Source organism: Canis lupus, chromosome 2, assembly GCF_003254725.2.
Source record: "Canis lupus dingo isolate Sandy chromosome 2, ASM325472v2, whole genome shotgun sequence".
NCBI lineage: Eukaryota > Metazoa > Chordata > Mammalia > Carnivora > Canidae > Canis > Canis lupus.
The window spans coordinates 77107371-77133970 of record NC_064244.1 but is presented as its reverse complement, the minus strand read 5'-3'; the positions used below and the strand labels follow the sequence as shown (position 1 = coordinate 77133970).

The 26600-nt window shown below is 51.4% G+C and overlaps 1 protein-coding gene and 1 long non-coding RNA gene across 8 annotated transcripts in view; one reads left to right on the top strand and one right to left on the bottom strand.

The window, feature by feature from the left end:
* Nucleotides 1-6834: 6834 nt before the first annotated feature.
* Nucleotides 6835-10772, bottom strand: LOC125754445 (uncharacterized). Its single transcript, XR_007408700.1, has 3 exons — nt 9759-10772; nt 8191-9477; nt 6835-6989 (listed from the first exon to the last, which is right to left on the bottom strand). It is a non-coding gene; the product is annotated as an uncharacterized LOC125754445 (long non-coding RNA).
* Nucleotides 10773-13383: 2611 nt separating this feature from the next.
* VWA5B1 (von Willebrand factor A domain containing 5B1) overlaps nt 13384-26600 on the top strand; it is a 57247-nt gene continuing 44030 nt past the window's right edge. For all 7 annotated transcript variants that reach the window (XM_049106176.1, XM_049106179.1, XM_049106175.1 and 4 more), the window contains exon 1: nt 13384-13541. The gene's annotated coding sequence lies outside the window, so the exon portion shown is untranslated. The remainder of the gene's footprint in view (nt 13542-26600) is intronic.

The following is a 26600-nucleotide window of genomic DNA, read 5'->3' as shown; positions in this document are numbered from 1 at the left end:
AATGCAAACTCCAGACATGGGACGGCTGAATAGAAAGGATGACTCTGGAAGTGGCCTGAACGGGAGGCAGAGATCTTGAGCTCCATGGGGCTTGAGAACTGGGCTTTGGGGAAGGCTGGGAATTCTAATAGTTGTGCCCCTGAAGTCCCAGTGAGTTACCTGCAGGGGAAAGTGGCTCCTGGCACCTCTCAGCCTCGGCCCCCCACCCCTGCAAAGCAGGGCTGATGCCACCTGCTGCCTGGGTGTTCACGAGCATTCGAGCATTCGCTAAGACAGTGTTGGGGACAAAAGGCTTTAGGGGACGGTGGAGTGGAAGGAAAGTTGGCTGGAAACCCTTGTGCTTCTTCCCACTGGCCAGGTTCCTGGAATCCACGCCTCACTCCTCACACCCCCTCCTAGCACCGGACCCAAAGCTCCCCTCCCTGTGGGTGAACCACTGAGCTGAAGTGGATTCCTCCTTGTATCTGGGTTCATCCCCCAAGTGATAAAGGTGGCGCCGCACTCCCCAAACTTCTTCTACTGTCATCTGTGCTATGACACCCCAGCTGGCATTCAGAGGCCATCCAGGCTGAACAACCAAGTCACAGGTATTCTTCTGCTCGGACTAGCCCCCGTCCCTCTCCACCCTTCCATTCCCCCTGCCCAGCACCCTCCAGATCCCTCCCTCTAGACCAGTCTCCAAAATTCTCCTTCTAGGGACTCTCTTTCAGCTGGCTGACACCTGCAGTGATGGGAAAGACCTGGGGTTTCAGAAGGACACTTCATGAAGGTCTGGGGGAACTTCGAGCTCTGGGGAATCCTAAGATGTGACTCTCTAATGGTGAAACTGTCCCTTCTCAGGCTTCTGACTGAGATCACATGCCTTGGACCCCAGGTGACATCTCTGCTTCTTTCACACCTCCCTCACCTCACTGCATCTGCCCACTGTCCCTGTCCCACCCTCAGACTGACCCTCCTTAGGCAGAGAGTCCAGAAAAGGGATAAGCCTTCTGCCCTGGATGCCACCCGAAGTGCGTGGTGAACGAAGGCAGGGTGGAGAGACCGACTCAGACTTGGACTTGAATTTTGGCTCTCCCACTTGCCGTGTGGCCTCGAGCAAGTTACTTCACCTCTCTGGGTTTGTTTTTGAAATGAGAAGGGACGTCACATCTACTTCCCAGCGAGCATGCCCTCCTCCCAGGCCTCACGTGTGGCGCCTGGCACGCGGGGACTGCTTGAAAAGTCCAGCGAGGTGTAGTGGAAAGTTCCTAGGCGTCAGAATGCGACAGGCATGAGTTTGAATCCATCCTCATCACCTCCTACCATGTGTCCTCGGGCAGGTCACTCACCTCCTGAACTGCTGTGTCTTCATCACGTCGGGATTAAGCCCCGCTTCTCAGGGTTGCAGGAGGGCTGAGTGAGAGGTGCACGGGTAGGACTGTTGGCTCCGTTCTGTTCTCCGGGGGCACCCACCTCCTCAGCCCCGAATCCTTAACTCTCAACGCCAAGTTAGGTTTCGCAGACCCCCCTGGAAGACCTCTTGCTTCCAGATCTACCTGTCTCCGATACTATAGGCCTCTGGTTCTCTGGGTGGCCCAACTTTATACCCCAGAGGCTGGACCTCTAATCTGATGCCTCCTGGAGTTGCACCTAAAAGCCTAGCAATTTCCCTTGTGGCTTTGCATGACCAAGGGCAGGAAGTGATGGCTCGGGGCTCTAAGGCTGGACAGGCATGGCCAAAGGTCTTGGCAGAGAACCTGCCCATGACCACAGTCACTAGAGCCTTGTGTGCATCATGGTTCAGGGGATAAGTTGGAGGGAACATTCCCTGATGGACCTACAGCTTGGACTTTCTGAGAGGACAGGGAGCCAGCTCTGCTCTGGTCCCAGGGAGAGGGGACAGCACAGTGCTGAAGGGCCCGGAGGCAGCCCCATTCCCTTAAGGAGGGGCTGCCCTCAAGCCTGTTATCACTGGCCAGGCCCTTCCCATCAGTCCCAGCAGGAATTAGCAGAGACTGCTAAGTGGCCTCCTGCTTCCTCCAGTGCTCCAGAGGAGGGGGAGGGAAGGGGTGAGGGGGGAGCAGCACCAGCGGTGTGCGCAAGGGGTGATTGTCATGGTTACGCTCTGACAAAACAGATGGCTCTGCTTCCTGCAGGCCACCTAAACAGCTCTCGCCATGTGGGCATCCATCAAGCCAGCTGCCAGGGCTGCGGGCACTGGGCTTGGGCACCGGAGCCTAGCCCTGGGCACCCCCTCCAGCAACTCTGGGTGCAGGGAGGCAGCCTCCGGGGCTGTGGACAAAGAGACCACTTGCCCAGACACGTGTTGCTTCTGGGGCAGGTAAGGGCTGGTCCAGCTCCTGGGAGGATGAGGGGCTGGCTGCTGGGCTGTCTTGAGTGTGTGGGCGTCAGGGCGTGCGTGTGGGTGCACATATGAGGAATTCAGGTGCCCCTGGGTGCCGCTGGAGATGCAAGTACGTGTGCTTGTGTGCATCGGGATGTGTTTGCACTAGGGGAGGGGGTCAGAAGAAGATGGGGCTCAGGATGTTCCAGCTTTAGAAGTGAGAGGGAACACGACCACATGTTGCTGCTGGAATCCACCCTCCCTCCCTCCCTCCCTCTCTCTCTCTCACTCACTCTCTCTCACTCACTCTCTCACATCCTCTCTCTCTCACATCCTCTCTCTCTCTCTCTCTCTCTCTCTCCCTCACTCCCTCCCTCTCGCTCTCTCTCTCTCTCTCTCTGGAGCTCTCTCTGTTTTCTCTCTTCTGTGTGTGATTCTCTCCGCATCTCCTTCTCTTCCCTGTCTCGGCCTCCCTCCTACCTCCCATCCCAGCCACCTGTTTCCATCATCTCCGGGTCCCCATCATCTCTTGTCTGTCCTCTGGAGCCCCGGGGCTGCCAGGAGGCTCTGCAGGCAGTCCATCCTTGGCTGCCTGGCTCGTGCCGGCTGCCCTCCAGGTGCCTGGCGTGTGACCGTCCCCAAAGCCACCGGCTGAGTGCCACACATGGCCCCCGTCTCCTGCCAGGTAAGCAGGGCTCCAGGACGAAGAAGGGGTCCTGGGAGGTAGGCGGGTGCGGGGGACTTGGCCCGAGTGTGGCTGTGGTGTCCGCTAGCACGTCAAGCGCCGCTGGAAGCCCTGGCGTTACATCTGCAGCCCCAACAGGTCTGTCCGACGCGACGCTTCCTCCGCACCACCCGCGCAGCACAGGAGGCTTGGTGGAAGCCTGGTGGGGTGGAGGCCAGAATCTTCCCCTCCCCTTCCCCTCCAGGCGCAACAGGCACCTTCCTGTGTCTCTGCTCCTACTCCTCTTTCCCCTTCCTTCCTTCCTTCCTTCCTTCCTTCCTTCCTTCCTTCCTTCCTTCTTTTTCTTTCTTTCTTTTTTTCTTTCTTTCTTTCTTTCTTTCTTCTCTTTCTTCTTTTTTTCTCTTTCTTTCTTTCTTTCCTTCTTTCCTTCTTTCTTTCTTTCTCTCTCTCTGTCTTTCTAGAAGTCTTCAGAGGAAGCAGAGCTTTCTTCCTCTTCTCCTCTACTGGCATAGGACCCTGATCTCTGGGTTCATTTGTCTGAACCCAGGCAGGTCCCAGGGAACTGGGCAGAGGCTCAGAGGGCACTGGCTGAACGCTCACCCTCCTGCACAGGATGGGAAGCAGAGAGCGTGGAGGTTCCCTTGGTTAGCTGGGTTTGGGGGACGCTGAGCACGTGCATATGTGGTGTACAGGATGTGTGGGAGCGTATGGGGCATATGTGTCCCTGGAGGCCAGAGATATGTATGGAGTGAGCTCCATAAGTTGGTAAGGGGAGGGGGTGGGGGCAGTGGCGCATGTATAAATGTTCACGTGTTTAGGGGTACTTGTGTGGGGTGCCCTGTGCCTGCAGGGATTTAAGAGTGTAGGGGCACATGCGTGTGCGCACACATACATGCACATGTACAATCGTGGGTTGAACCTGACGCAGAGGCTGCTGGGCAGGATCCCTGAGGCCTGATGTGGTACCTGCATGCAGTCCCCTCATCACCCAGTTTTGTTAGCGTCCTCCTGCAGGAGAAGTGCTGCTTTCCATCCAACCCCACACAGTTGGTGACCCAGGGCCAAAGGGGAGATGAGTGGGTGTTCTGATGAGTGGACTGCAGACCCCACTGCTTTTTGGACATGAGACAGGCCAAGGTTCCTAACCTGGGGGGTAAGTAATGAGGGGTCTGTGGCCTTGCAGAAAATAGTGTGAGGACTAATCCTCAAACCAGGCCAGAATAAGCTCTCGGTAGAGATTCTAGTCACCAGCCATTGGTTTGCCTGGTGGAATGTGCTGTTAGCAAAGTCATCCTGAGCCAGAGGGAAGAAGCAACCCTCTGTGCCTGCTGGTGTCCCTCACTGTACGCCACTCTCAGTGGGCACTGCACTGGTCCTCTGGCCTCTCCTTCATCAACAAATGATGCTGACTATGGTTCTGCAGGGGTCTGGCTCCACAGGGAAAGGAGTCAGCCCTGGAGGAATGAGGACAGTAGAATCCCACCCAGGGGCTCCAGCTTAGCCATTCCTCCAGGACCCTGACCTCAGGGTTCAAGCTGTCCTTTATACTGGGTCAGTGCATTCCTGCTAGCACATTCTGGCTGAGTTGCTCCACCTACATGGCCAGGGTAACCAAAGGCCAAGCCAACCTAGATTTCTCATGGTCTCACTGGTGTCCCCAGTTTGGCAATGCCAAGGAGAGGATCACCATAAGCAAGAAATCAACAGACTTCCCTGCAGGCATTAAGGACAGCCCAGTGTGATTAGGGCACAGAGGGTGGCTCTAGGTCACCAGGGATGAACAAATTCTGGCATCCCATTTAACATCCTTTAAGAGAATGTGACCACTGGGCACTCCACCATGAAAACCCCGATCAGTGCTCTTGAGGGGGCACTCACCCAGCAGCATGGCTGATACATAAGGCCCTCTGGAAGAAGAGGTTGGGAGCAGGTGCATTCAGTGTGAGTCTAAGAAGGCTTTCTGGAGAAGGTGTTGGAGTCAGGACTTAGAGACAACAATGGGGTGGGGGGGATGTGGGCAAATGGCTGGACACAGAGGATCAGGGAAGGTTTCATTCAGACGGGAGGTGTGAGTACAGGTTAGGAGGGGCAGGAGATCTTTGTCAACAGGCATCAGGTAGGTCAGTTTGAATTAACAGACAAGCTAGGGTGGAAAGAGGGAAAAGTATAACAATCATTCGGGCACTAGATGCCAACTTTATGCCAGGTTCTGTGCAGAGTGTTGGGTCCCCATCGTCCACAGCTTGCAGTCTCCACAATGGAGACGAACTTTAATCAACCAGCCAAGATTATGTAAAATAATGCCCAGGATAAGAACACTTGGACTTGAGGCCTCCTTGAGCTAGCCAAGAGGAGAATGCAAAGGGCTTTCTCAGGGATGGGGTGTGGGGTTGGGGCCAAGCTGGAGAGACACACGTGTGAGTCAGCTGCTCATACACTGGAACAAGGCAGGCATCAACCACTTTAGGACAGAGGTAAGAAGTTCTGAGGTGAACCCTTGAGGAATGTTCTCCTCCAAGCCTCACAGAGGAATGAGTCTGCAAAAGAGACAGAGAAGGGGCAGATGGAGGGAGGTACCCATACCTCATGTCTTCTCTGCCTTGTGTTGTTCCCTTGCCAGGGACCTTACCCCTGGTATTTTATTTAATCCCCATATTATAGCTGATGAAACTGAGTCTTGGAGACCTCCAAGAGCTAGGTTTAAGGTCACCTAGTGAACAGCAGAGCCATTGCACCAAAAATGAAGCAAGGGATGCTCCTGAGCGTGTGCTATGGGCCCAGTGCCAGGACAGAAGCAGAATGAGGAGGGCTTCTGTGTCACCCCTGTGGAGATATTAGAACCATCATGGAGAGGGTGATTACAGCAGGATATGGCTGGGGAGGTTCAGGGGAGGGAGCCTCACACCAGATAAAGGAATCAAGAAATACTTCAGGGAGGAGGTGAAACTTGAAAGGGCCCAGAGGACAAGGAGGTTGGGAGTTGGGTGTTCATGGGGGCCTAGGGTGGAACAAACACGCTGCTTTGCCAGGAACATAGGGTTAAGAGGGGAGGAGTAACATGGGATGAGGCACCCGAAGTGGATCATCGGGGAGCCTGAATTTGACACAAAGAAGTTGGGCTTCAACCAAAGCTACTAGCAGTCCTGAAGCAAGGAAGTGCTGGTCAGATGGTGACCCCAGGAAGACAAATTTATGAACCTGAGGAGTTAAATTTTCACCTTTTGAATCCTCACTGAGATCTGGGGAATCAATCAGTTTGAAACTATTTGCTAGATTATGCACTGTGAATGTTCTGGAGTTCCAGGTGATCCTAGTACAAAGCTCTTCTTCTTCCTACAACTACATGGGGTTCACATTGTAGGGCCCCAGACACGAGATAGTTCTTTCATGGATGCCACTCCAGAGATAGTGAAGAATGCAGGGTCAGAACAGGCAGCTGAATGGATGCTCTCAGCACAGCCTAGAAAGGAACCATGGGTGAGAGCAACTGGAGCACAGGGGATGGGTCCATCTGGTTGGCCAATATCCCCTGTTCCTTGTTCAGATCCCATAAAGAGTTCTCAGTAATCATTATCTGAAACCCCACAGATGTGAGGTTGTAGATTTAAAAAAAAAGTCACCCTATTAGAAGAACATGAATGAACTGACCACTTAAAAAGTAATCCCCACCCGAACATCCCTCCTTGCTTGATGCCGGCATCCATCCCTGTGCATCACTTAATATCTATATCCATCAGGCTCTCTTTGAGTTTGGGGCTGTGTCAGCAGCTGAACATACAATGCTGAAGGATCACAGAATGAAACCAAAATCTTGTGAATGTTGTAGGATTTAATGAAGCCAACCAAAGAGGACATCGGAGGGCTCTTCTAATCCCACACAAAAGTCACAGATGAATGAGAATCCAGCAGAGGTAGACCAGGCAACCACAGAAGGGAAACTTGGCAACAATGAGTTCATGATAGGAAACTTGAATCATTACACTGATGGTGAAACAAAAAGTGAAAAAATGTCGTATCATGTTAGCATATGATTTTGCACAAGAAATTTGTCTTCCCCCAACCCAATCCATACTTGATTTGTTGTTTGTTGAAAGGTTTAGCACATGGCCGTAATTATAATCTTATTTTCGTCCAATATAAAATTCCATTTTCATATTTTTAGTTTTACTTTTCAAAATAAAATCTCAGTTGAAAACTTTTTTTTCACTCACTACTTCATGTGAAATTATGGTCCCTGTCTTAAGTGGATTCACTTGAAGTGGCCTTGTTCTGGTCCAATTATTGAGGAAATATGGAGGTCGTTCAATGATTTATTCATTTAATGGGCACCTGCTAATTGCCAGATACTCTTCTAAGCACCAGGGGTACAATCATTAATGAAACATAGAAAAACCTCTCCCTTCATGGAGCTTATATTCTAGTGGACCCACTGGCCAAGTCCCCCTTCCCCACCTCTTACTCCTTTTCCAATATTGTGGTTTCTGTCTCTAGACCAGTGTCTTTGCTCAGAGATCCACATATTTACGGCTCTATTAGCCAAGTTAGATTAGGTGGTGCTGCACCAAAAAGCAGCAATGTTTTCATTCTTGCTCCTGCTATACAACCAAAATGGGTCATGCATGTTATCACAAAGACAGTCACTCTTGGGTCCAGGATAACAGAAGCTCCTTGTGGACAACAGTCCCCATGATCACAGTGGCAGGGAACAAGGTATGGCCAAGTACACATCAGCTTTGAAAGCTTCCTCCTAGAAGTGACACAACTCATTTTCACTCAGTTCATTGGCCAAAGGAAGACACACAGCTATACTTACTAGGGGACAGCCTACCAAGTGCCCAGAGGAGAACTGGAAAGGTCTGCCCAATAGTGTGAAGAACACAGGTGGGCTTTTTCAAGGGGCATCATAGCCATTATGACAATGCAAACAGAAAATGGGGGAGGAGAAAGGATTATCTTGGACTGAATCACTTCGGGCCTCTTAGCTCCCAACACTGGCCACTGAATACCCTGTGGCCAGTGGAATCACCTCCTGCCATCCTCCAACCCAACCTAGCAATGCATCTGGAGAGTCTATAGTGCCTTTAGCTCAGGCTGCTGTAAAAAAACAAAAAACAAAAAAAACAAAACAAAACAAAAAAAACAAAAAAAAAACCTCGCATAGGTAGTGTAAACAGCAATTTACCTGTCATAGTTCTGGAGGCCAGAAGTCTGAGATCAGGGTGCCAGCATGGTTAGCTTCTTGGTGAGGACCCTCTTCTTGGTTTACAGCCATCTGGGCACCTTCTTGCTGTGTCCTCACATTGTGCGGAGAAAGAGAGCTCTGGCTTCTTCCTTTTTTCACTTAACATCATCATAGGGCTCCACCTACGTGGTTCCATCTACATCTAATTACCTCCCAAAGGCCCCATCTCCAAATACCATCACAGTGGGGACTAGTGTTTCCACATATGGATTGGCGGGGACATGGGCCTTTGGCCCATAGCATAGAGAACACTCTGCTGTAGGAGCTCCAGATCTCCTGTGTCCTTTCCCCCTCTGAACCTCAGTCCCCCATCCTTAAAATGGGTATAATAATTTTTATTTTGCCTCAACTCATAGAGCTCCAATTAATTCACAGATGTGAAAGCATCTTTTAAATTACTCCATAGGAGACACGGATGCTCAGTATTCATACTTTTATGGCACAGTGGTAGATGTGAAAGTGTCACCTGGTCAGAGACTAGAATCTGCTCACTACTTTAACTTCCATCATTTTCAATTCTTTGAACCTTGAAGTCTTTTCTAAGAGACTCCTCAAGAGCCTGTCGGGAGGTCTGGCCCTGAATGGCTTTGCCACTCAGCCAGTCTTCCCTCACACAGGCCAAAGCTCCCCACTCACCTCCAGAAGCCAGCCAGCCTCTCTCGTTCACATGGCTTGAGGTCACCCCCTGAGCACCCGAGCTGAGTCGCATATACCTGTGCAGATGCGGGGAGTACTGACTCCAGGCCAGGCACGGTGCTTAGCGCTTACTGTGTCATGGTAACACTCAAAGCAGGCCTGCTACTGTGCCCTTTTTACAGATCAGAAAACTGAGGCTCAGAGAGGTGAAGTGACTTGTCCTTGTCACTCAGAGGTACAAGTCAGAGCCTGGCTTCCAACCTAACTGTTGGGACTCCAGAACCTGAGCTCTTGACCTTCAGGCTGGCTGACCAGGGAGGAGAACCTTGCTTCTGGCCTCCTCTCTCTACCTTCTTGTCCTCCGCTGGTTGTCTTCTTGTCTCTGTTGCTGAAACCCCCAGCCCCTTTGTATCTTGGCCTCTAAGAGGAGGTTTTTGTCTTGCTTCTGAGCACATGAGACACTGTGTGGCACAGCGGCAGATGCATAAGCACAGGAAAGAGACCGCCGGACTTCCAGTCCCACACCCATCACTGACCAGCTTTGTGACCTTGGGCCAGTTTCTTCCCCTCTCTTATGTCCACGCAGATCATCTGCAGAAGGAAAAAGAAAGAATGAATGAAAAGAAAAGCACTGTAAGCTCACGAGGAATCAGTGCGCTAATCCACATAAACTGCTTAGCGCAGTGCCTGATTCAGTGACAGTTTGTTGTTAAGTGTCAGGAGCCTCTAAATCCTCTCTCCTTAAGCCTGGCTGGCGGTGGGGACTCTGTATCCTGGGCCCAGCTCCTTCCACTGCCTGCCCCCATTCCCCATTAACCTTAAGCTAGCTTCTCACCAATGGAAGCCCTCCCTGGATAAAGGGACAGGCTAACCTGTTCCGAGTTTCTCCTACACTGTTACCCCTGAGACCCATTTGGAGGCCTCTCTGTGTGTCCGCAATGTTCTGTTTGCCTCTTAGCTCAGATGATTTCCCAGTGGGGGTTGCTTCAAATGCTCCGACTCTGTAGGAGGAGATGGTGGTATGGATCCATCGTGGCTGCTGGAACAGGGGAAGGAACATCAGTCAGGGAGCCAGTGCGGTGTGGAACCTGGCATGTTTGCCCCAGTCGGTGCCAGGGATGGCAGCCTCTGAATGACAGCAAGCAGGCTTTTTGGGTCATTGATGGGGCCTTGGCCCCCGGATCTGGCTAAGAGGCAGCAGAAGGACACAGTTAACAGCCCACGTCCTGGAGCTAGACGGCTAGGGCTCAAATCCTAACTGTGCCTAACACACCAGCTTGCTGTGTGACCTTGAAATTTCTCTAACCTCTCTGGGCTGGGCCTTGGTTTCCTCTCCTATAAGGTGAAGTTATCTGCTTCATAAGGTCTCTATGGGGCTTAAATGAGAAAATCCCCTAGGGAACTTCAGTGATGCCTCTGGAAATGGCCTAAAAGTCAGACTCCTGGCCCCCCCTTGAAATGAGAACATTAAGATTGGGAACCTATGCACATCTTCTGTTCCCTTGGAACAGCTGGAAACCCTCGTTGTCTTCTGGACTTTCAACTTGGGAGAGAGGATTAACTCTCCAGGCCCAGCTCTTCATGTTGTTAGATAAAGATGCCAAGACCTGGTCAAGGTTGAGAGATGACCCCCACCAGGCCGTTCATTTACTCGTTCTGCAATAAGTTTGAGGGCAGGAGAGATAAGGCTTTAAGGTTACCAGCCCAGTCTCTGAAACCAGAGTCCAAGCCCCAGCTGCATCACTTATGAGTGTATCACCTGGAGCAAAGGATGCAAACACTCTGGGCCTCAGTTTCTTCATCTGCAAAACGGGGCTAATAAGGCCTGCCTCCTTCATAGGGTTGTCCTGAGGGTTCCCAGAGCAAATGCGTGAAAGGCAATGAGAATAACACCCAGCAGATATTATATGGCCTGACATGCGTTAGCTGTTAGTACTTTTTTTTTTTAAGATTTCAATTGTTTATTTATTTTTAGAGAGAAAGGACAGGTAGAGGGGCAGAGAGAGAGAATCTCAAGCAGACTCCGTGTTGAGCATAGAGCCTGAAGCAGGACTGGGTCTCACAACCCTGAGATCATGACCTGAGCCAACATCAAGAGTCAGAGGCTTAGCCAGCTGAGCCACCCAGGCACTCCTGGCTGTCGTTACTCTTGAAGAGCTCTTTCAGCCACTGTTCTTTGTGTTCAGGAACATAACAAGGAACAAGGCAGCTTTGGTCCCTACCCCCCAGGGCTTGTGGGCAAAGCCAGACCCTAAGTCAGCGACCCAGGAACACTGTGTGCAGGACCCAAGCGGTGGGTGTTGGCCATGTGTGTGACAACAGGGTCACAGGCTGGGGCCCTTATGGAGTGGGCGGCAGAGCTGGCATCCAGGCCTGGGGACTTTGTCTCTTTGTCCAGTGCCCTCGGCCCACACAGCCTGTCTGTACCATCTGAGGGGACAGCATGTGTGGGGGAGTAGCCTCGCAGCGCGGTGCCAACTGACCTGGGACCTCAGACGAAGTTAAGGCAATGAGTCTATTCTTCAGCCAACACCCAGGCTGGGTGCTGTGGGAAATGGGGTCCCTGGGGGAGGCTAGAAGGCAGGTCTGGGGGCTGTGAGCGGCCAAGGCCACCATGGGGAAATCCCAAGAACACAGCTGCCCAGATGCAGCCTGACTGGTGGGAGAGTAAGACCAGGAAGAAATCCCAGAGAGGAAAGGAAATGAAAGTATTGGCAACGTGGACGAGGCCCTGGGGTAACCCTTCTAGAAGCCATGTCTCACTTGCAATCCTTATAAGAGCCCAGGCGGGGCAGGGCGGGGCTGGTGGGGGCGGGGGAGGATAAACTGCCACTTTACAGGCCCATTATACAGAGGGCAAGACTGAGTTTCAAAGAAGTTACTGTGAGAAAGAATTGGAAAGAAAGTGGAAAGGCAGTTTCCCGAAGCAGGAGGCAGCTTCCTTCCTAGCCTGTCACTCCACCCCTTCCAAGCGTCTGGGGAAGGCACGGTACATATTGAGGGTGTCTCCTCAATTTCCGAGGAGCCCCCAGCGCGAGAGAGCAGTGCTAGAAGGCACAGGCCTGCCGGCAGGAGGGAAGACAACGGAGTTAGATTCTAAAACAGCCCTTGGCCGGCGCCATCCTCCTGCGAGCCCCTCAGCGCACAGGGAGACGCGGACAAGGTGTAGGGCCTTTCCTGGGGCCGCGGGGACAAGGTGGCCCAGCTCAGGGAGCTCGCCTTTGCACATGCGGCCCTGGAAGGCTGGAGGGAAACTGCATTTGTGTAAACGGAGTCCAATTTTCCCAGCCACGTGTTGGCTCATTTCTGAAAGACCCTCAGTGGGCAGAGACCCCGATGCTTGGGTCTCACTGGGTCCCCAGGAAGCGAGCAGCTACTGTGCACCTGCCAACCAGCGCCGTTTCCAAGGATTCACGACACCTTCTTAATGGTGTATCATATAACGAAGGGTCTCTCCAGAAACCCGACAGCCCCCATGGAGGGCCTGGAGAACGAGCAGTTTTTGATGCGGCTGTGCCTGTCTCCCTCCTGCAGCAGGCCCAGACGCAGCCTCTCAGCTGGAAGCCTCTGGAGCCGTGGGCGGCTTGGGCTTCAGCCACCTGCAGGGCTGGCTGACCTGGACATCCGGCCTGGCTGGACTCCAGGTCTCTCTGGGCAGTGCAGGCACACCAGGCACTGAGACGCCTGGGCATCTTCTGTCCTGACCGTCCCCCAACTCCCCAAGCCAAAAGAAGACTACATCTGTCTCTGGGATGGAATCCTACAGGCTCTGGGGTGAAAGAGATTTCTCCCACCATTTGCTGCTTTAAATGAGCCCACAGCCAAGGCCTGTTCCCACTCCCTGATACATTCCATCCTGTTCATTTACTCATTCATTCCCTCGCTCATTCAATATGGGACAAATGGAGGACATGCCATCATCCATTCAGGCCATCGGTGAGCACCGACTGTGGGCCAGGCAGCGGGGGAGAGAGTCCTTGCCTCGAGTACCAGGAGCTGACAGTCTCCTCGCTGGGGTGGGTGAGGAACGGGACACAAGGGCTCTGGGCAGAGTCCTTGTCCATCATGCTGGCCTCTGTGGTCCAGGTCGAGCACAGTTCTGGTCCACGGGAGGTGCTCCATCTACATCTGCTGAGCGGACAGCACATGGCTGATGAGAGAGGAGGTGCACCGACTGTGCTGGTGGGGGTGGTCATAATGCCAAGAAGACTTCATGGAGGGGGTGGCATTTGGACTGGGACTTAAGGATGGATGAGCACTCCTCTGGGGACAAGGGTGGGGTGGGGCCAGCCTTCCTGGCAGAGCCAGTCACATCAGAGGAGAAGTGGACACAGTCAGGCTTGTTTAGAGGAACAGCAAGTGGTGTTGACTGGTTGGAGCATGGGTTGGTGGGCAGAGGTGGGGTAGGGGTGGGGGTTCAGAAGCATGGATGTGGACCTGAGGGGAGAGGTGTGGAGAAGGAGACCAGAATGTGAGAGCCCCAGAATTCTAGAAGCTTAGGACAATCAGCCAAGGCCTAAAAACCCATTGACTCTGTTGGTGCTGGTTTGTGTGTGGGATGGTTCTTGAAGGACAAGCTCCCATTGGGGGCATAAAAGCACGGGCTTTCTAGACAGCTTGGTGACAGGGAAAAGGATGAAGACCCGTAGCCCAAGGTGAGTGGGAAGGGTGGCAAGGCCAGGGTTGCTTGGTGGGTTCCGAGTCTATGTCTGGCCCCAGCCTGGCTGAGACCACCAGGCTGGGGGGCCCTGACCTTGTGGACATAATGTGGGGGCATCTGGCCAGGGAGAAGCAGAGAGGTCTCCAGGTGGGGAAAGGAAGGCTGCCAGGCTGTCTCTGGGACAGAAAGTGAACTGGGAAAGAGAGCGGACAGGGCACATTTCAGCCCCAAGGTCAGAATCAGAGAGCTTACTGCGGTGGGCACTTGGGCAGGGACCCAAGGATCTTCCCAGCTGTGCCGACCTGGCACCTGTGCAAGCTCACCCAGCCCAGGAAGGGGCCCTTGCAGGGAGGGTCTATGAGAAAAGACGTGGAAGAGAAGCCCCCAGCTCCATCAGGACCCACTAGCTTCCTGCCCACTCACTTGCAGACATTCTGTCCTTTATCCATCTAGTTTCTAAGGAAATGGGCACTGTCGCCGTCCCGTTTTACAGATGTGAAAGCTAAGGCACAAAGAGGTTAAGTAACTTGCTCAGGGTCACACAATATAGATGTGATAGAGCCCGGTTGAGTAACTGGCCCAAGGCCACCAGGAAGTGGCCGTCTAGGACTCTAACTAACCCAGGCAATGCTGCAGATCGTGGGGACCGCTGCTAGCCAGCTTCCTCCTTTCTGATCCCTTTCTGACAAGCAGGCGGGCGGTTCCTCTCCTTGACCCCAGGACCTCAATGCAGGCATTCCACAGCCTGTCATGATGATGGAAGACAAGCAGGGTCCCCGCTCTCTCTTCTCCTGGCTCCTGTCCCTGGACGTGTCCCCACAGCACAACTAAACCAAGTCACACTGCCTGCTGCAGGCTCCTGGTGGCCCAGTCGGTTCTCAGCCATGAAGCCTGAACCCCAGGCTGTTCCAGGACAACTGAGGCCCAGACCACAACCTGCCCAGAAGCTTCCCTGGGGCCAGCGATTGGGGGGGTGGGGTGTGGTGACGGCGTACAGGGGCTGGCTGAGCTCATGGTGCTCAGGATCACAGCAGCAGCTCGAAGGGCATCACAGCCCCATGTCATGAAGCCCATGCTCCCCAGCCTCCTGGTGCTCCCTGCCCTTCCCCCTTCCTCCTCCAGCAGCCTCTCCTGTGCTCTCCATGGACTGGAAGCAGCTGGAGAAGGGAAAGGACAGGCGTGGGCTGGCGGAAGGCTGCTTCCCACCCCACCCAGCCTGACCACCCACCAACACGCTTCCAGACTTCCCCTCTGCACCTCGTTTTTCCCACCCATAAAGTGAGGGTGGGTGTGAGCATTAGCAATGGCTCTAAAGCACTGGAACCTGGGAGGGGCCCGATTTAGAGCCCCCCTTCCAAACTGAGCCCCATGCAGGAATCCGGGACACAGGCGAAGAAGGAGATGCCCCCACGTTCTTACAGTACTTGGGGCTGACAAGCATCACCTATGGGCATTTACGGTGCTTCCGGATGACAGATGTGACAGGTGCTCGGAGGCTGTGGAAGCCTCTGAGGAGGCTGTGGCTTATCCACTGGGGTGTCGGGGGTGGGAGAGGGCCTCAAAGAGGAGGCGACAATGAAACTGGGCCTTGAATGTTGAACAGGACTTTGTAAGGCAGAGAAGGCAACCCTCGTTGTAGGAAGCAGCCGAAGGGTGAGAATGAACCTGGTGTGTTCAGGGCACAGTGAGGAGGTCAGGGTGTCTGGAACGAAGTGAATGTACAGAATGTACCAGGAGGTGACACCGGACAGAGATGGGGACCGAATGGGGACGAGCCCTGAATGCCATGCTGAGGGTTTAACCCGCCCCATCAGACAAGAGCAATGAGGAGCCATCACGCGCAGGGGAGAGGGAGGCTGGTGTGAGTTTGTGTGCCTGTGTGTGTGCGTGTGTCCGCGCGTGCGTGTCTGAGATGACAGAGCGAACTGGAAAGGACACAGTCTGGGAGTCAAAGGAGCAGGTCAGAGATGGTCCAAGGCAGAGGAGGGAAGCAGCAGCGGTGGGAATGGAGAGGAGAGGAGGCCCCGGAGAGCGCACGGGCAGAAATGTCACAGCTTGGGGCGCAGGCCAAGCGGGTGGCATCACAGCCCACAGGGCAAAGCAAGTACAGGAGCTGTGTTCCTGCTGCTTGGGCTCAGCTCCCAGCCCTGTTGCCTCCTGGCTGTGTGACCTTGGACAGTCCACCTGACCTCTCTGAGCTTCGTGTTCTCATCTATAAAACAGGGATACCCGAGAGTACCCACCCCTGATGGCTGTTGCCAAATTCGATGTATAAAGCCCGTGGAATGATGTTTCACCCATTCAAAACCAAATAGTTATCGAGCATCCACCATCCCCGGGCATTATTCCCTCTGTAGTGGGTATAGCAGCGAAGAAGCTGCAACAACCCCTGTGCCCTCATTGGGGACGACACTCCGGAGAGCTGGGGAGACACGTCCAACCAGACCACTAATAAGCAGGACAGTATGCCAGACGGTGGCAAGTGCTTAGGAGAAATCAAGGAAAGAGGGCTCGGACGTGCTGAGCGGTGGTGATCTTTTAGAGCGACCTACGTGACTGAGCGAGTGGTTTCGGAGATGGAGCGCTCAGGGGCGGCGTCTCAAGCTCAGGGCGTTGGGAGTGGATGTGGCAAGTGGGCTGGGGCGGGAGCAAAGGTTCCAGAGAGGCAGAGAGTTGGGCACACCACGGCTACGGGTGCTGACATCAGCCGATTGATGGCAGGGCTCGGGGAGCCGAGGAAGATAGGAGCCGGGTGCCAGGTGTTTGCTACAAGAAGGGTGTAATCGGGACCTTGGGAATGGCAAGCGACGGCGGGACATGGGGATGTGCCCGGAGTCAAAAGGCATCAGCCTGTCCTCCCAGATCACCACCATGGAAAACGGGTTTTATAGGCAGATTTTTTTTTTAATGGTGGTCTTGGAGCAGCAGCTGAGATGGAAGGCACATGTCCCACTTCCCGACTCTGAAGGGTGACAAGAGGCAGCCCCCTTTCCTGTCTAGAGCTGCAGGGGATGCAGGACAGGGAACTCAGAGAGAATCCCAGAGAGGCCCAGAAAACAGGGTGCTCTCTGGCTTCAGAATGGTAGCAGCTGAAGGTACAGCGGGTGGCTGGAGGGTGGGGGGTGGCCAGAAGCCAGCTCGGGGACGCAGAATCACAGCATCCCTGGTGGACGGACGGTCTTTTAAAGGTGGTGGGACCCTGATGCTGCTGGCAAGGGTGTATTTGGGGTCCTGACATAAATACCAAGATGAGAGCCTAAGGGATTCATTACATCTTCTCTGAGAAAGTGCCCTGAGCCTGGTGGTCAGAGGACCTCTCTCCCACGTCCAGGAGAATAAGGAACCCAGAAGTAACCAGCCTCGCATTAAGATTACGTATTGATTGATTGATTCATTCATTCATTCAATAGATATTTATTCTCCACCTACCATTAGTACAAGTTCTATTCAAGGTCTTTGGGATATTCCAGTGAGAAAAACAGACCCCAAATCCTTGCCCTCGTGCAGGGGAAGCAGAGGATAAGCAGCAAACATAGTACATATTTTATATTATAGTATCACGTTAGTGGTGCTTGCTGAGGGAAAGGTAAATAAAATGTAGGACAAGGGATTGCATGTGAAGATGGGGGGACAGGCTGCTAGTTTAAAGGGTTGGCCTCCGTGAGCAAGTGCCCTTGAAGCAAAGGCTTGAGGGAGCAAAGGAGCGAGCCCCGAGAACGTGGAAGGGAGAGCATTCCTGGGAATGGGAACAGCCACTGCAGAAGAGTGAAGGCAGGAGAAGAGCTAGAAGGGCGTCTTCAGTGGGAGAAGGACCAGGTGTGGGGGGCCTGGGAGGCACGCGGGGAGCCGTCAGGAGGACTGTACCCTAGAGTCACGTGACTGAATCCCCGGCTTCACTCTGCTCCAGTGGGAATAGACGGTGGGACGACGGGAGGGTGACAGCAGGGGAGGTGACAAGAGGGGGTCAGATCGTGAATCTGTTGGCTTGCAGCTTAGTATCTGTCTCTACCATTAGTTTATATCTCGTGCCTGCCTGGTTCCCCACGGCCTCCCTGGCACCTGGGTGATCACTAGAGGTTAGTGTTTGTGAGAGGCAGCCGGCTTTCATTCATTCATTCATTCATCCATCCATCCATCCATTCCTTTCACTGTACAAATATTCATTGAGCACCTAGTATGTGCCAGGAGCTGTTCTGGGTACCACATTGTTCAACGCGATCTTCATGGTGCTGGTGAAGTGGGAGCCAAGGGCCTCTCTGCTAGCCCAGTTTTATAGACAAGGGAGTCAGCATCTAGGGGCTGACACTCACTTGGGGGGTAGTGAAGCAGTCACTTATGCACCAATGTTCACGTCTAGGCTTGTCTGGCTCCAGAGAGGCCTGCCCGAGGGACAGGGATCGCTGGAGATTTACAGGGTCTAGACCATCAAGGACAGCCTTGGTATTCAACAGTCACCCTGGGAACCCCCCATAACCTGAGTGTTGGCCTGGCTGGAGGGAGGGCACCCAGCATTATTGGCTCACAGGACTGGCATGGGGTGCTCTGAGGATGCTCCAGAGGAAACCCTACACAGGCACCCACAGTATCCCTCTGTCCTTCCACTCCCCACCTCAACTCGTGTGCAAAACCAAACACATCTCTCTCTGGGCCTCAGTGTCCCCATCTGCAAAACAGTGCCGTGCCTTATAAGGTGGCTGTGAAATAATACATACATCTAGCACATTCGATGTCCAATAGATTCCAGCTGCTGTCACTATTCCTCCCCCACTCCTCTTCCTCTGCCACTAGATTGATTGTAACTCCTTAAGGACAGAGCCGTGTCTTATCTTTGTATCCCCAGTGGTTAATTCAGGGCTTGGAATACAGTAAGTGCTTATCAGTGCTTGATGAATTGATGAAAAATATGCATTGTGTAGACCCCAAAGAATTCCAAGTATACTCTTCCCAAGAAGGAAAGGTACTGGTTATGCTAAAAGGTCAGTTCTGAGTGAACCTGCCCCATGTTACCAGCCTCATTCATTCAAGCCCCACTTCCCAGGCAAGCCCCACCCCTCCCCAACTTTCTGGGGACCTTATGGGGAGATGCCCTTGGCCAAACTCCCATCCCAGGACAGATTGAAGCTGAAAGCCAAGTTCGCCACACATCTGGGTGCCGGTTGCCCGAAGCTGTGTTCCTCGGGAGCGCTCTGGCCGGGAGTGAACCAGGCTGAGGAGGAGGGAGGGAGGCTGGTGGCAGCGGAGGTGGCTCAGGACATGGACTCCGTCAGCTTGTCCTGTCCCCCAGAGGGAGTTAGGCTCTGCTGGGCCACCAGAACAGAGAACACTCTCTGGGGCAAGGCAAGGTGGCTGGAGAGGCAGCGACCCCCTCGGGGCTCCTTATCTGCTTCCTGCTGCCAGTCAGTCGGCCCGATAAGGCAGGGCTGAGAGCTGTCTGGGCCGGAGCCAGAAGGGAGAACATAATTAAAAAGGCACTGGTGCCAGGCAGAGAGGCGGGCGCCCCAGAGGATCCCAAGGCAGCGAGAGGAGCACCCGGACGGGAAGGGTTCCCTTCTTTGAGAAAAGCACGCCTTGAGCAGCCTTGCAAAGGATTGCAACAGGCCAGCCGCCCACCGCAGCTTGTCCTGGCTCACCCTCCCCAGGGAGGAGCCCCCAGAGCGAGGGATCGGGACCTCAAATTTGTATTCCCCACGCTTTGAGTTCACTGCCCGTCCCCACCACACCCTTCAAGCACAGCCATGACCGGGGAGGGTGTCGGGAGCCCAACAGATCGTGTGCCGCCCTGAGAAGTGCTCCATCCTTCACTCAGGAATGACCGCAGTCCTCGGTTCCTGTATGTGTTTAAGCACTGAGGATACACTAGAGACACGGCCCATCCCTCCGGGAGCGCACACTGTAGATGGGACGACAGCAACCAAATAATCTCACACTGCAAGCTGCATCCCTACACACGGATGGAGGTGCCCTGAGGGAGAGACTCAGCTCTGCGGGAGGCAGAAGAACGGAGGACGCTGGGCCCTGGTGGTGTGGCTTCTGCACACAGTGACCCTGGGTTGACACTGAAGGACACTGAAGAGGGAGGTTACTAGTTTATTTTTTTTTTATTTTTTTAATTTATTTTTTTATTGGTGTTCAATTTACTATCATACAGAATAACACCCAGTGCCCGTCACCCATTCACTCCCACCCCCCACCCTCCTCCCCTTCTACCACCCCTAGTTCGTTTCCCAGAGTTAGCAGTCTTTACGTTCTGTCTCCCTTTCTGATATTTCCCACACATTTCTTCTCCCTTCCCTTATTTTCCCTTTCACTATTATTTATATTCCCCAAATGAATGAGAACATATAATGTTTGTCCTTCTCCGACTGACTTACTTCACTCAGCATAATACCCTCCAGTTCCATCCACGTTGAAGCAAATGGTGGGTATTTGTCATTTCTAATAGCTGAGTAATATTCCATTGTATACATAAACCACATCTTCTTTATCCATTCATCTTTCGTTGGACACCGAGGCTCCTTCCACAGTTTGGCTATCGTGGCCATTGCTGCTAGAAACATCGGGGTGCAGGTGTCCCGGCGTTTCATTGCATTTGTATCTTTGGGGTAAATCCCCAACAGTGCAATTGCTGGGTCGTAGGGCAGGTATATTTTTAACTGTTTGAGGAACCTCCACACAGTTTTCCAGAGTGGCTGCACCAGTTCACATTCCCACCAACAGTGTAAGAGGGTTCCCTTTTCTCCGCATCCTCTCCAACATTTGTTGTTTCCTGCCTTGTTAATTTTCCCCATTCTCACTGGTGTGAGGTGGTATCTCATTGTAGTTTTGATTTGTATTTCCCTGATGGCAAGTGATGCAGAGCATTTTCTCATATGCATGTTGGCCATGTCTATGTCTTCCTCTGTGAGATTTCTGTTCATGTCTTTTGCCCATTTCATGATTGGATTGTTTGTTTCTTTGGTGTTGAGTTTAATAAGTTCTTTATAGATCTTGGAAACTAGCCCTTTATCTGATATGTCATTTGCAAATATATTCTCCCATTCTGTAGGTTGTCTTTGAGTTTTGTTGACTGTATCCTTTGCTGTGCAAAAGCTTCTTATCTTGATGAAGTCCCAATAGTTCATTTTTGCTTTTGTTTCTTTTGCCTTCGTGGATGTATCTTGCAAGAAGTTACTATGGCCGAGTTCAAAAAGGGTGTTGCCTGTGTTCTTCTCTAGGATTTTGATGGAATCTTGTCTCACATTTAGATCTTTCATCCATTTTGAGTTTATCTTTGTGTATGGTGAAAGAGAGTGGTCTAGTTTCATTCTTCTGCATGTGGATGTCCAATTTTCCCAGCACCATTTATTGAAGAGACTGTCTTTCTTCCAATGGATAGTCTTTCCTCCTTTATCGAATATTAGTTGCCCATAAAGTTCAGGGTCCACTTCTGGATTCTCTATTCTGTTCCACTGATCTATGTGTCTGTTTTTGTGCCAGTACCACACTGTCTTGATGACCACAGCTTTGTAGTACAACCTGAAATCTGGCATTGTGATGCCCCCAGATATGGTTTTCTTTTTTAAAATTCCCCTGGCTATTCGGGGTCTTTTCTGATTCCACACAAATCTTAAAATAATTTGTTCTAACTCTCTGAAGAAAGTCCATGGTATTTTGATAGGGATTGCATTAAACGTGTATATTGCCCTGGGTAACATTGACATTTTCACAATATTAATTCTGCCAATCCATGAGCATGGAATATTTTTCCATCTCTTTGTGTCTTCCTCAATTTCTTTCAGAAGTGTTCTATAGTTTTGAGGGTATAGATCCTTTACATCTTTGGTGAGGTTTATTCCTAGGTATCTTATGCTTTTGGGTGCAATTGTAAATGGGATTGACTCCTTAATTTCTCTTTCTTCAGTCTCATTGTTAGTGTATAGAAATGCCACTGACTTCTGGGCATTGATTTTGTATCCTGCCACGCTACCGAATTGCTGTATGAGTTCTAGCAATCTTGGGGTGGAGACTTTTGGGTTTTCTAGGTAGAGTATCATGTCATCGGCGAAGAGGGAGAGTTTGACTTCTTCTTTGCCAATTTGAATGCCTTTAATGTCTTTTTGTTGTCTGATTGCTGAGGCTAGGACTTCCAGTACTATGTTGAATAGCAGTGGTGAGAGTGGACATCCCTGTCTTGTTCCTGATCTTAGGGGAAAGGCTCCCAGTGCTTCCCCATTGAGAATGATATTTGCTGTGGGCTTTTCGTAGATGGCTTTTAAGATGTCGAGGAATGTTCCCTCTATCCCTACACTCTGAAGAGTTTTGATCAGGAATGGATGCTGTATTTTGTCAAATGCTTTCTCTGCATCCAATGAGAGGATCATATGGTTCTTGGTTTTTCTCTTGCTGATATGATGAATCACATTGATTGTTTTACGGGTGTTGAACCAGCCTTGTGTCCCAGGGATAAATCCTACTTGGTCATGGTGAATAATTTTCTTAATGTACTGTTGGATCCTATTGGCCAGTATCTTGTTGAGAATTTTTGCATCCATGTTCATCAGGGATATTGGTCTGTAATTCTCCTTTTTGGCGGGGTCTTTGTCTGGCTTTGGAATTAAGGTGATGCTGGCTTCATAGAACGAATTTGGAAGTACTCCATCTCTTTCTATCTTTCCAAACAGCTTTAGGAGAATAGGTATGATTTCTTCTTTAAACGTTTGATAAAATTCTCCTGGGAAGCCATCTGGCCCTGGACTCTTGTGTCTTGGGAGGTTTTTGATGACTCCTTCAATTTCCTCCCTGGTTATTGGCCTGTTCAGGTTTTCTATTTCTTCCTGTTCCAGTTTTGGTAGTTTGTGGCTTTCCAGGAATGCGTCCATTTCTTCTAGATTGCTTAATTTATTGGCGTATAGCTGTTCATAATATGTTTTTAAAATCGTTTGTATTTCCTTGGTGTTGGTAGTGATCTCTCCTTTCTCATTCATGATTTTATTAATTTGAGTCTTCTCTCTCTTCTTTTTAATAAGGCTGGCTAATGGTTTATCTATCTTATTAATTCTTTCAAAGAACCAACTCCTGGTTCTGTTGATCTGTTCCACAGTTCTTCTGGTCTCGATTTCGTTGAGTTCTGCTCGAATCTTTATTAACTCCCTTCTTCTCTTGGGTGTAGGATCTATTTGCTGTTTTTTCTCTAGCTCCTTTATGTGTAAGGTTAGCTTTTGTATTTGAGTTCTTTCCAGTTTTTGAATGGATGCTTGTATTGCGATGTATTTCCCCCTTAGGACTGCTTTTGCTGCATCCCAAAGATTTTGAACGGTTGTATCTTCATTCTCATTAGTTTCCATGAATCTTTTTAATTCTTCCTTAATTTCCTGGTTGACCCTTTTATCTTTTAGCAGGATGGTCCTTAACCTCCATGTGTTTGAGGTCCTTCCAAACTTCTTGTTGTGATTTAGTTCTAATTTCAAGGCATTATGGTCCGAGAATATGCAGGGGACAATCCCAATCTTTTGGTATCGGTTCAGACCCGATTTGTGACCCAATATGTGGTCTATTCTGGAGAAAGTTCCATGTGCGCTTGAGAAGAATGTGTATTCAGTTGAGTTTGGATGTAAAGTTCTGTAGATATCTGTGAAATCCATCTGGTCCAGTGTATCATTTAAAGCTCTCGTTTCTTTGGAGATGTTGTGCTTAGAAGACCTATCGAGTATAGAAAGAGCTAGATTGAAGTCACCAAGTATAAGTGTATTATTATCTAAGTATTTCTTCACTTTGGTTAATAATTGATTTATATATTTGGCAGCTCCCACATTCGGAGCATATATATTGAGGATTGTTAAGTCCTCTTGTTGAGTAGATCCTTTAAGTATGATATAGTGTCCCTCTTCATCTCTCACTACAGTCTTTGGGGTAAATTTTAGTTTATCTGATATAAGGATGGCTACCCCTGCTTTCTTTTGAGGACCATTGGAATGGTAAATGGTTCTCCAACCTTTTATTTTCAGGCTGTAGGTGTCCTTCTGTCTAAAATGAGTCTCTTGTAGACAGCAAATAGATGGGTCCTGCTTTTTTATCCAGTCTGAAACCCTGCGCCTTTTGATGGGGTCATTAAGCCCGTTCACATTCAGAGTTACTATTGAGAGATATGAGTTTAGTGTCATCATGATATCTATTCAGTCTTTGTTTTTGTGGACTGTTCCACTGAACTTCTTCTTAAAGGGGAATTTTAAGAGTCCCCCTTAAAATTTCTTGCAGAGCTGGTTTGGAGGTCACATATTCTTTTAGTTGCTGCCTGTCTTGGAAGCTCTTTATCTCTCCTTCCATTTTGAATGAGAGCCTTGCTGGATAAAGTATTCTTGGTTGCATGTTCTTCTCATTTAGGACCCTGAATATATCCTGCCAGCCCTTTCTGGCCTGCCAGGTCTCTGTGGAGAGGTCTGCTGTTACCCTAATACTCCTCCCCATAAAAGTCAGGGATTTCTTGTCTCTTGCTGCTTTAAGGATCTTCTCCTTATCTTTGGAATTTGCAAGCTTCACAATTAAATGTCGAGGTGTTGAACGGTTTTTATTGATTTTAGGGGGGGATCTCTCTATTTCCTGGATCTGAATGCCTGTTTCCCTTCCCAGATTAGGAAAGTTTTCAGCTAGAATTTGTTCAAATACATATTCTGGCCCTCTGTCCCTTTCGGCGCCCTCGGGAACCCCAATTAAACGTAGGTTTTTCTTCCTCAGGCTGTCGTTTATTTCCCTTAATCTATCTTCATGGTCTTTTAATTGTTTGTCTCTTTTTTCCTCAGTTTCCCTCTTTGCTATCAACTTGTCTTCTATGTCACTCACTCGTTCTTCCACCTCGTTAACCCTCGTCGTTAGGACTTCTAGTTTGGATTGCATCTCATTCAATTGATTTTTAATTTCTGCCTGATTAGCTCTAAATTCTGCAGTCATGAAGTCTCTTGAGTCCTTTATACTTTTTTCTAGAGCCACCAGTAGCTGTATAATAGTGCTTCTGAATTGGCTTTCTGACATTGAATTGTAATCCAGATTTTGTAACTCTGTGGGAGAGAGGACTGTTTCTGATTCTTTCTTTTGAGGTGAGGTTTTCCTTCTAGTCATTTTGCTCAGTGCAGAGTGGCCAAAAGCAAATTGTATTGGGAAAAAGAGAAAAAGAGAGGAGAGAAAGAAGGAAAGAAAAGAGAAAGAGAAAAAAAAAGGGAAGAAAAGAAAAAAAAACGAGAAAAAAGAAAAAAAAGAAGAAAAAGAGAACGAAAAAGAAAGGAGAAAAAAAGGGGGTGGGGGAAGGAAACAAATCAAAAAGCAAAACAAAACAACAACAAAGAAAAAAAAAAAAAAAAGAACCACAGGGGAGTATCTTCTGATTCTGTGTTCTTTAAGTCCCTTGGCTTCTCCTGGAAGTTGTCAGTCTAGCTGATCTTCTGGGGGAGGGGCCTGTTGTGCTGATTTTCAGGTGTTAGCAGTTGGGGGAGCTGCTGTGCCCCTGCCTGGTGCAGGGCTCAGGGGGGTTGTTTACCCCGTGAGGCCGCAGGAGGAACAGCCCCAGTGGCGGGGCAGCTCTGGAAACCTGGATTCAGCTCCGGCAGGAACTCCGTCTGCAGGGCCTGGAGGCTCCGGGGCGGGGCCGCTGATCTGCTCAGCTGGGGCAGGAGCGTCCTTGCTGTCCTGGGCCCTCCCGGCCTCTGCCTGTCCCGGGGGAGGCCGGATCCTGGGCTGTGTCCCGGCGCCCTGTGCTCCGGAGCCTGCGCTGTTGGATTCGCGCTCCCGGGCCGCGCAGCCCCCTCCGCGGAGCCGCCGCCCGAGCCCCTCCGAGCTGCTCCCGGGGCCGCGCAGCCCCCTCCGCGGAGCCGCCGCCCGAGCCCCTCCAGCTGCTCCGGGTCCCGCCGGGTCCCGCAGTGCGCGCTGCAGCCCTTGGGGAGCTCGGCGCACTCTCCTGGGCGCGCAGTTGCTGTTACTGTCCCAGGGAGCCCGAGGGCATCCCCGCCCTCCTGGGTCCTGCTCCAACTCCCCGCGGGCCCCTTTCCACCCGGGAGGGTTTGTGCAGCTCCTGCTCCTCCGGGACGGGGCTCTCCTGTCCTGGGGACACTCGCCCCGGCCTCAGCCCGGCTCCTCGCGGGGCCCCTCCCCCTTGGAGGCCTTTGTTCCTTTATTTCTTTTTCCCCCGTCTTCCTACCTTGATAGAAGCGCGAACTCTTCTCACTGTAGCATTCCAGCTGGTCTCTCTTTAAATCTCAGGCCGAATTCATAGATTTTCAGGATAATTTGAAGGTTTTCTAGGTAGTTTGGTGGAGACAGGTGATTTGGAGACCCTACTCTTCCATCTTGCTCCTCCCCCCCCCAGGTTACTAGTTTAGAACTGGGTCATGGGGTGAGGCTTCCAGGGGGTGAATGGAGGGACAAAGGTGGAAGACCACGAGCCACATTTGAGGAATGGACTGGAGGCTGCCTGAGGACGAGGTGACTGAGCGACTGGCAAGGCCGGCAGGGCCAGACTACACAGACCCGTCTTAAGGGTTTTGGTGTCCACCCCAGGAGCAGAGACCGCTCCAATTGGTGCGTTGCTATGGGGGCCTGGTCACTGATGGGAGTGGGGGTGACAGTAGATTCAAGGGGCCAACTGGGAACCTTGGTCCAGATAGACGTGGTGTGGCTGGGACGAGGATGCTGCTGGCGGAGAATGGATGGGTGCCAGGGCATTTGCAGGGATGAGACACAAGCCTTGGCTTTGGACTGGGTATGGGTGTGGTGAGAAAGGTGCCAGGAATGCCTCCAGCCCTCTGACGTGCACACCTAGAGGAATGGTGGCTCCTTTCATCTGAGCATCTTTCGGGTGTTCATCACCCCCCTCACAGCGGTGCTGACGGTGGTGGGTAGATGCATTCTGGATGCCCCTGAGATCAGAGATGGAGGGATGTGGCGAGCTGTCCCCGCTCCCTCATGCCGCCCAGGAAGCAGCCACAACAGCTCTGAGATTATGGACTCTGATGAAAGGATGGGGCCAGAGCCCGAGTCCCCGGACTCCCATCCAGAGTTCGGGGAGCACTATCCAGTGGGGAGAAATCCA